Here is a 10,421-nt window from a genome sequence, read left to right as displayed (position 1 = left end):
CTGCAACCTCATGGTTCCTAGTTGGATTCGTTAACCACTGTGCCAGGACGGGAACTCCCTTCTCATATCTCTATTAAACGTTTGAAACTTTTTTGGTTCTATCTCCTCAACTAACGTATAATCTCCTGGAGAGCAGGGGACAGAAGCTATATTTCTGACACAGATTCTTCAGTGTTATGGTCACAGGAATGATCAAGAAACAATTTCAGTTTTGCCTATTTATAAATGAAGGAGCTGGGATTCAAACCCAAGAAGAGGGCTCCAGAACCTCTGCTATTAGACACTCTGAGGTGGATTGGGGACTCCAAGGAGGGGTCACCTCAAGGAACCTGTCTGTTCTTTTGGATGATTTGGAGGAAGTCAGTTCCCTCTACAAGAGCAGCCGCATCTGCCTAGCAGCAGGCCAGATTCCCAAAGGAAAAGGAAGCCTCATTTATAAATCTGGGCAGACATGATGTAAATGGAAGTCATTAGCCTTGATTCCCTGGCCTTACTTCCTTAGCACACTGGGAGTAATGGAAGCTGCCCTCCCAAGATCCAGAGCTCTGCCACCTCCACCCCACCCCACTCCTCCAGTGGTGGGAGACTCACAGTTCTCCAGAGCCACTGCCTGGGGAGAATCTTTCAGCTTGACCCTCTGTCCCAGTTGAGGGTGAGCCCTCACCCCGAGAGGCTTCACCTTAGACTGAAACAGAGACCCCCAGGAAACCAGGGACCCAGTCCCTGCCCTCAGAGGGTCTGGAATTTATTTGTGGACACAACACACATCTGCATATGAAAACCAGTTTGGAATATTTATGAGGCTGCCCCATATCCTGTGTAAACAGACAGTGCTTGCTGAGTACTGATAGAGATAGCATGTTCTGGAGCAGGTGGGGACCTTGCAAACTAGCTAGTCCAGGAGATCACTGAGTGGTGGCTCATGAGCTGATTTAGCTGGTAGATGTGTGTGTTTGACTCATACACTCTTTCGTTTTGTTTTTATTTTCCTCGAGCCAACTTTTAAACTTGGGGAGAATTCATCTAACATACAGATTCAGGATTCTCTTGAAGAAGTCTGCAATCTGGCAGCCCTGGGCTTATGTTTCTACATTGGCAACACCTGTATAGAGCAAGGAGAACACCCTCTCAAGGAAGGACATGTGCTTTGCCAGAGTCCTCACCAGTCCCTATTGCCTCCCCAACTCTGAGGCCAAATGTCATTTGCTATGTATTGTTACATGTTGCTCTTGCTTTTTTTTTTTTTTGCTATTTCTTGGGCTGCTCCCGCGGCATATGGAGGTTCCCAGGCTAGGGGTTGAATCGGAGCTGTAGCCACCGGCCTATGCCAGACACAGCAACGCGGGATCCGAGCCGCGTCTGCAACCTACACCACAGCTCACAGCAACGCCAGATCGTTAACCCACTGAGCAAGGGCAGGGACCGAACCCGCAACCTCATGGTTCCTAGTCGGATTCGTTAACCATTGCGCCACGACGGGAACTCCTGCTCTTGCTTTTCTTATAGTAGACACATCATTCCTATTGACCTACTTTTTGCACTTAAATAAACTGCCTTGTGCATTAAGTGTCTGAATATGTGGCCTCTGGTTTCTTCCAAACCCCACTTTTTATGAAATTGAGGCTCAGAGAGATGAAGAGACAGAAGCCTGTCATCATGGAACCATCTCTAGGCTTAGTCTGAGTCAAGGGAACTGGAAGCTGGGTCTGAAGACTATAGCTAGCACCTGATGACTATGTATTTCTGAGAAGTTGGCCTCAGCCCTCCAAGTCTCAGTTAACCTTTCCATAAAATGGACACAAGAATAACCATCTCACAGGTCTTATTGTGAGGATTTTTTTTTTTTTTTCGTGGCCACGCATGCAGCATAGAAGCTCCGAGGCCAGGGATTGAATCCAAGTCACAGCTGCAACCTATGCCACAGCTGCAGCAATGCCAGATCTTTAACCCACTGTGCTGGGCCGGGCATCAAACCCACACTGCCAAGACAATGCTGGATCTTAACCTGCTGTGCCACAGCAGGAACTCCTTATTATGAGGATTAAAAGAAATAATTCCATAAGCACTTCATAGACTTTATAAAGTACAGGATAATTCCATGTCTGTTTATATAGTGTTCCAAATGCTCTAGTCTTAATTTGTATTTAATTTGGGTCTCTGCCACTGACTTACTTAAATGTTTGCAATGCTGGGAAAAACCTTCAGCCTTTTAGGCTTTTCTTTGCCTCGTCTCCCCTCTTGTTAGCTTAGACTAAAGGCTGTATTCTTGGCCCCACATCATCTGTGCTTTAAGTAATTCATTGATGTCTTTTCTAGTGCATGTTTTTATAGACATACCTTTTCTAAGTTGTTGAATCAGAGCAAAGAGCAAATAATTTCTTTTTATGGCTGAAAATAACAATGATGAGAGTTATTTCTTGAGCTGTTATTGTGGGCCAAGCACTGTGCACTTAATATTCACAATGGCCCTTTGAGGAGAGGACACTAGGTATCTATTGCTACAAATCACCCTGAAATTTAGTATCTTAAAACATCAATAAATATTTACTACCTCACACATAGTTTATTTTTATTTATTGTCTTTTAAATCCTTACAGATACTTTCTCATAGGAATTTGAGTGTGACTTAGCCAAGTGGTGCTAGTCAGGCTCTCTCTTTAGGTTGTGGCCTCATCTGAAGGTTTGACTGGGGCTGGAGGATCCTCTTCCAAGATGTTTTACTCACATGCTAGCATGCTGGTACTGTCTGCTGGCAGGAAGCCTCAATTCCTTGCCTAATGCCTGAATATCCTCATGACATGATGGCTGGCTTCCTCCAGACTGACTAATCCAAGGGAGAGTAAGCCTGCAAAGCAGAGGCCGCATTGCTCTTTATGGTGGTCTCAGGAGTCATACTACATCATTTTAGCCACATCTGTTGTCTGTGTAGGTCAACCCTATTCATTTTCCATGGGGGCTACAGGAGTTCCTTGGTGGCCTTGCAGTTAAGGATCTGGAATTGTCAGTTCTGTGGCTTGGGTCACTCCTGTGGCTTGGGTTTGATATCTGGCGTGGGCACTTCCTCATACCATGGGCACAGCCAAAAAAAAAAAAAAAGTGAACTCAAGTATTAGGAACAAGGGTCATCAGCTGACTAGCACAGTGAGAATTCCTATCATTTCCATGTTGAAAACAGAGCCACTCTCTGGCGTAGGCTGATGGCTACAGCTCCGATTGGACCCCTAGCCCGGGAACCTCCATGTGCCACCGAAGAGGCCCTAGAAAAGGCAAAAAGACAAAACAAAAAACAAAAAAACAAAAATAAACAAACAAAGAAACATAGCCACTAAGACTTGGAAGGATTGTGTAACTTGTCTGAGATCACATGGATAGTACTGGGGGAGATAGAATTCAAACCAAGATGTGTCTATTTGTAAATATCCAAATCTATGCTCTGAACCACTCAGCCATATTGTATCCCAAGTATTTCCAAAAGTGCAAAGCACTCTGCAAACGCATTCTAGTAGTTGATAGAATATTCCAGGAATGGGTATAATTTTGCTTATGACAAAGAGATAATTCCCCCATTCGTTCATTCATTCATTCATTCATTCATTCATCTATTTAACAAATATCTATGGAATGCTTTGTTTATGCTGGAATCTGAGATAGATCACTTGGCCAAGTTACACAGCTAGTAAATGGCAGAACAGGACACAAACTCAGGTATGACTCCTAGTACAGTGATCTTTCTACCACCTGTAATGTCGTTTTGAATTTATTTTATATGTCCTCAGAGCATCTTGATGAGTCCCAGAGAAATGAAGTGACTTCCCAAAGTCTAAGAGAATGGGATGGGAAAAAACATCAGCTTTCTCCCTCTACATGGCTCTGAGCCCTGGAGGTGACAAGCATTAAGACCTATGAGAAAGATTCAGTTGGAATCACAATTTGTATCTTACAGAATTTGTAATTATGGGCTTTGGATCTTACATATTCCAGTCATTAATAAAAAATACTGTTGCATATAGCCAAGAATATGAAAAGATGCTCAACATTACTATTCATTAGGAAAATGTAAGTCAAAACCACAATGAGATTCCACATCACACCCACTGGGATGGCTACTATTAAAAAAAACGGAATAACAAAGTGTCGGTGAGAATGTGGAGAAAGTGGAGCCCTTGTGCACTGTTTTATTTATTTATTTATTTATTTATTTATTTATTTATTTTTAATTTTCCCACTGTACAGCAAGGGGGTCAGGTTATCCTTACATGTATACATTACAATTACATTTTTTCCCCCAGCCTTTCTTCTGTTGCAACATGAGTATCTAGACAAAGTTCTCAATGCTATTCAGCAGGATCTCCTTGTAAATCTATTCTAAGTTGTGTCTGATAAGCCCAAGCTCCCGATCCCTCCCACTCCCTCTCCCTCCCATCAGGCAGCCACAAGTCTCTTCTCCAAGTCCATGATTTTCTTTTCTGAGGAGATGTTCATTTGTGCTGGACATTAGATTCCAGTTATAAGTGATATCATATGGTATTTGTCTTTGTCTTTCTGGCTCATTTCACTCAGTATGAGATTCTCTAGCTCCATCCATGTTGCTGCAAATGGCATTATGTCATTCTTTTTTATGGCTGAGTAGTATTCCATTGTGTATATATACCCCTTGTGCGCTGTTGATGGGAATGGAAAATGGTGCAACAACTAAGGGAATCAGTGGGGCAGTTCCTCAAGAGTTAAAAATAAAATTACCGTATGATTCAGCAATTTTACTCCTAGGTGTATACCCCAAAGAACTGAAAGCAGGGACTTAAAGAGATATCTGTACAACCCTATTCATAGCAGCATTATTCACAATGGCTAAAATGGAGAAGAAACCCAAGGGTCCATCAATGGATGAATGGATACACAAATGTATTGTCTTATACACATACAATGAAATATAATTCAGCTTTAAAGAGGAAGAAAATTCTGACACATGCTACCAAATGGGTGAACCTTGAGGACATTATTCTCAGTGAAATAAACCTGTAACACAAGGAAAACCCTGTATGATTCCACTTATATGAGGTGGCTAGAGTGGGGACAGAAAGCAGAATGGTGGTTGCAGGGGGAAGGGGAAAGGAGAGCTAGTCCACGAGTTCAGAGTTTCAGTTTTGCGAGATGAAAAGAGTTCTGGCGATGGTCAGTGGTGATGGTTGTGCAGCAGTGCAAATGTACTTAATACCACCCAACTGCACACTGAAAAATGGTTCCAGTGGAAAATTTTACATTATGTCTTTTTTCACCACAATTAAAAAAAAAAAAAATAGGAGTTCCCATTGTGGCTCAGTCGAAATGAATCTGACTAGTATCCATGAGGATGTGAGTTTGATCCCTGGCCTCGCTCAATGGACTAAGGATCTGGCATTGCCACAAGCTGCAGCATAGGCTGCAAATGTGTCTCAAATCCCATGTTTCTGCGGCTGTGGCATATGTCAGCAGCTGCAGCTCTGATTCGACCCCTAGCCTGGGAACTTCCATATGTGCCAGGTGCGGCCGTAAAAAAAAATAAAAAACCAAAACCAAAAACCATTGTTGTGTTATTTAATTACATCTGGGAGACAAGCCCTGATGACAACCCATCTTATGAGAGAAAAAAAAGAGGCTCCAAGATGCTAAGGCACTTTCTCAGAATCACATAGCTGGGAAGAGCAGAGTTGGGGCATTTAAACCTAAATTCTCTCCAAGAAAATCTTGCTCCTAGATTTGCTGCCACAGGGAGGCCTGGTAACTATTTTACCATTGCTGGGGCAGCAACTTGCCAGTCAGTGAATGCCTCGGGGAGGCAATTGGATTTTGTGGTCTGAGATCAAACTGGGGAGAGGAAGAGCTGGGGCTCCAGGGTCCTTGACTGGGGACAGCTGAAATCAGAGCAGCACGTCTGCAGCGAGCTAGTTCTTTTGAAAACATCCCAGGTGGGCCTTGACTGCACAGCTGGGATAATTGGCCAGCCTGGGAACACCAAGAAAGATATTTACAGGTCCAGATGCTGCAGTCGAATATTTTCCTGCACCAGCTGGGCCAAATACCCTCAGCTCTTAAAAATCCCCAACACACTGGGACTTATTTTTGTTTAACTTGCAGGTGGGCAGAGGTGGTGAATGGCAGTGTCATGGCGGCTCCAGGAAAGGGGATCAGGGCTGACTGGGGGTGTCCCCTTTCCCTCATTTGTCTTCCAGGGTGTGCTCTTACTTTCCCTTGCTGGGAAGGTGACAATTTAATTCAGAAGAAGTGAAAAGGAGGCTCACTCGGCTTAATGAGAAGTGACCAGGGAGCATGCTGGATTAGCCAAAGGAGGTTGTAAAGTGCTGTGTAAATATCAACTGCTGGACCGCTGGGGGCAGGAAGGCGTTTGAGCCCGTCTAGAAGCAGCAGCAGCTCCCGGAGATGAGGGTGAGAAAGCAGCTTTGCAGCCCTCTGAAATTTGGGACCTTCCAGCGGCTGTCTGAGATGGACAAGTTGGTTCTGAAAAGAGTTTCCAGGACTTTCTGAGCCTGGCAGGAGCTTCTCTTGCTGGTTATAATTCTGACCTGTGGGTTCTAACCCCACCCCAATACCAGTTGGATGTCCTGGAGTTCAGCTTAATTCTGACACTATCTGCTTGAGAATCACATCAGATCCCACAGGTGAAGGATTCAGTCTCATAAGGTTGCCCCACCCCCACTGCAGACGCCGATTAAGTCCAGGTTGTCACCTATTTGGGACCTACTGGCTATAGGCGGAAGGAGCTGACAGCCCACTCCTCAACTGACTTGCTAGAGCAACTCAAAAAACTCAGAAAAACATTTCACTTACTAGAGCACCAGTTTATTTTAAACTGATACAACTCAGGTACATTCAGATGGAAGAGATGCCCAAGGCAAGGAGTGTGGGAAGGAGTGCAGAGCTCCCACATACTCTCTGAGCATCGCTCTCCAGGCACCGCTGCATGTTCACTAGCCCAGAAGCCGTCAAGACCTGTCCTTTGGATTTTTATGGAGGCTTTATTACTGGGGCACAATTGATGAAATCCTTGGCCAGTGGTGAACAAACCCAATCCGCAGCCCCTCTCCCCTCCCTGGAGGTTGAGGTGGGGTAAACTGAAAGTTCCAGCCCTCTAATCACCTGGTTGGTTCCCCTGACCACCAGCCACCTTAGGTTAAGAGGGGGTTCTCCAAAAGTCACCTCGTCGACCAAATGAGACACCTTTCTCATTCTCATCTCTTAGGAAATTCCATGGGTTTTAGGATCTCTGTGCCAGGAATGGGGAAAGACCAAATACATATTTCTTACTATAAATCACAGTATCACACTGGTGTACAGGGGTGGGAGCCCTGATCAAGGAAGAAAAAAAGAATGTTTGATTTATGGAAACCTTGTGAGAGTTTCCTGACCCAGCAGAGTCCAGGCTCCTGCTGAGGGTTTCCACACACAGGAGGCTGAGAGCTTTGGAGCATGTCCACCTTTGGACCCTGCTTCTGTCCCTAGATAGCTAATTGAACTTGGGTTTGCCACTTGACCTCTCTGGGCCTCATGGTCCTCATGTGTGAAAGGGGTTAATAATACCAATCTAATGCATTTCTTGGGGGAACTAGAGAGGATTAGGCCCATCCTTGGCATGCAATCAGCACCCAGTATCTGGGGTTTGTAACGTCATTAATGTCATCTCTGAGGTCCTTATCCTAATGTTTATGAGGAATAACCAACCACCGATGGATCTAGAAAGAAGCACAGAAGGTGGGTTGTTTTCAGTATTGGCCATTTCTCTTTTGTGCCACAGCAGGGGCCGACAGCGTTCTCTGTAAAGGGCCATGTAGTAAATATTTTGGGCTTTACAGGCCAGGTGGTCTCTATGGCAACTACTCAGCTCAGAAGCATCCATGAGCATTACATAAGCAAAGGGGCCTGGCTTTGTGCCAATAAAACTTTCTTTACAAAAATAGGCAGCAGGGGAGTTCCGACTCCCCAAATCGGACTAGTGCCCATGAAGTTGTGGGTTTGATCCCTGGCCTCACTCAGCAGGTTAAGGATCCGGCGTTGCAGTGAGCTGCAGTGTAGGTCGAAGATGCAGCTCAGATCCTATGTTACTGTGGCTGTGGTATGGGCCGGCAACTGTAGCTCTGATTCAGTCCCTAGCCTGGGAACCTCCATGTGCTGCAGGTGTGGCCCTAAAAAGCAAAAAAAAAAAAAAAAAAAAAAGGCAGCAGGCTGGATTTGGCCCACGGGCCATAGTTTGCTAACTCCTGTCTTTCAGCGCTTTACTGACTCTTCTTTGTGACCTAGTCACTTTTCATCTTGTGTTATAGCTAGTGGTGAATATGTCTGATCTTTGCGTTGGAATGTATTGCATTAGAATGTAAGCTCTGTGAAGTCAGGATGCGTTTGGAATTACTCTTGTGTATTCCCAATTACCCGCAAAGAGGAAACTCAATAAATGCTTCCTCACTGGACAAGCAGGGGATACTTATCATGGAATAAAGGACAGTGGAATGGTTAAGAGCCCAGGGTTCAAAGTCATGAATGCCTGGTTCACATTCTGAGGCCTTTGGTCAAGTGAGGTCACTCCTCTGAACCTCAGTTTTTCAGCTCTCAGAAATGGAGCTATGCAGAGTGCTCGTTTCATTGGGCTGTTGGAAAGATTTAAGAGGAGACATGTAAAATTCTTAGTGACGTGCCTGACAGGTAGAAAACACTTAAAAAGTGTTAGCAAAAGGGGCAGATCCGTCAACCAGAACCAAGATATCCCAGATACTCAGTAAGTATTTGTGAGGTGCCCTTCATGAAGCCTGAGGGAAAATCTCTTTCTTGTTCTGGTTCTGGGCCCCAGTGTCCTTATCTGTGAAATGGCAAGAAGAAGAAGTGTTGAGGGATGTCATGAAGTACACGTGAAACAATGTGGGGAGAACACTCGGTAAATCGGGCTGTTTCCCTGACAACAGAACTGCTTCTGCAAGTTATCATCCTCGGTATTTTCCTCTTCCTCCTCCTCCTCATCTCCTTAGGAACCTCCAGCCCTCAGCGCTCCCCACCCCCTTTCAGACAAGAATTTATCACCCTTGGCACCTTTGACATTTGAGCCTGGACAGTTCTGGGGGGTGTGGGTGCTGTCCTGTGCATCATAGGGTGTGTAGTGCATCCCTGGTTCCTATAGATTAGATGCCAGTAGGGCCCCCTCCCTTCTCCACCAGTATGACAACCAAAAATGGCTAGAGACATAGCTGAATGTCAAAATTGCCCCCAGTTAAAAAACACAACATTAGAACAAGCCTGATGGATAGAGGGAGGCAAACTTTTGGAGAAAGAGGGAGCTTTGGGGGGGTGTCCTGGGGCTTCTGTGCCGCAGAAAATACATGGGGAAATGATGCCCCCTGCCCTGCAGAGACTCCAGTGTAGTAAAGCATGACCTCAAACAAATGACCTAACCTCTACGAGCCTCTGTTCCTTCCTAAGTTGGAGGGTTGTGGTGAGGACTCAAGGGAGTCATATAAACAAATTGCTAAGCACACAGTAAGTACTGAATAAATCATAACTGTTCTTTTCACTGTGTTTTTTGTTGTGGTAATTGATGATATATTAAAACTCCCTTCCGCCTCTGGAACTTCAAGTTTCTTTTCAACACTCACAGTACAGTTTGCAAACTTGAATGAATGAGCTGTATTTGACCTTCAGGCATGTTGTATTTAGCCTGCAATGTGATTTTTAAATACTTGAATCCAGAGCTTACATTTCCACATCAGGAGATTTCACCTGAAGTTCCAGATTTGGGGCTTTGTTGAACATATGGGTGATTGGTCTGTGCTGAAGTTGCAGACCCACCTGGGAAGCAGATAGGTGTCCTCTCCTTTCGATGGGGTGCAAGTTCCCGTTCCCATAAAGCTTCACCAAGCTCATTGCAGCTTCACTTAATCGTATTTTCCTCTAGGTATATTAGGTATTTGAGTTTGCAAACCCTGTAGCTGGAATTCTTTTTTAGAACTCAGAATGACTCTTATTCACATGTTTCAGTTCCTTACCTAAAGCCGAGCCCCCTTTCCAACCTGAGAAGGTAGTCACTTTTGACCCACCCTATCTGATCTCAGTGTCCTTTGACTGTATTACTCTTGACAAGGAGTCAGGCAGGACCACCTCCCAGCTGTCATCTCAGTGTGGGATGCTGTGCAGGTCTGAGGCTCTGATATCCCCATCCTGTCTTCTCCCCCCCATCCTCCCGAGCATGTCCTTGCCTGTCCCATCTCCCCCAGCGAAAGCAGGACTGGCAGCTTCTTGACAAGCATTTATCAGAAGTGAGGAAATAACAGCTTTTAACCGCGGTTCTTATGCTTGAAGACTGTGATCAAATTCCAGACCATTTCCAGAAGTGCCCCTTGGGGCCCAGGGGGAGACGTGGTTTCCATGCTAACAAGTCCTCACTG

Source organism: Phacochoerus africanus, chromosome 15, assembly GCF_016906955.1.
Source record: "Phacochoerus africanus isolate WHEZ1 chromosome 15, ROS_Pafr_v1, whole genome shotgun sequence".
NCBI lineage: Eukaryota > Metazoa > Chordata > Mammalia > Artiodactyla > Suidae > Phacochoerus > Phacochoerus africanus.
Note: the sequence above shows the minus strand (reverse complement) of the source record.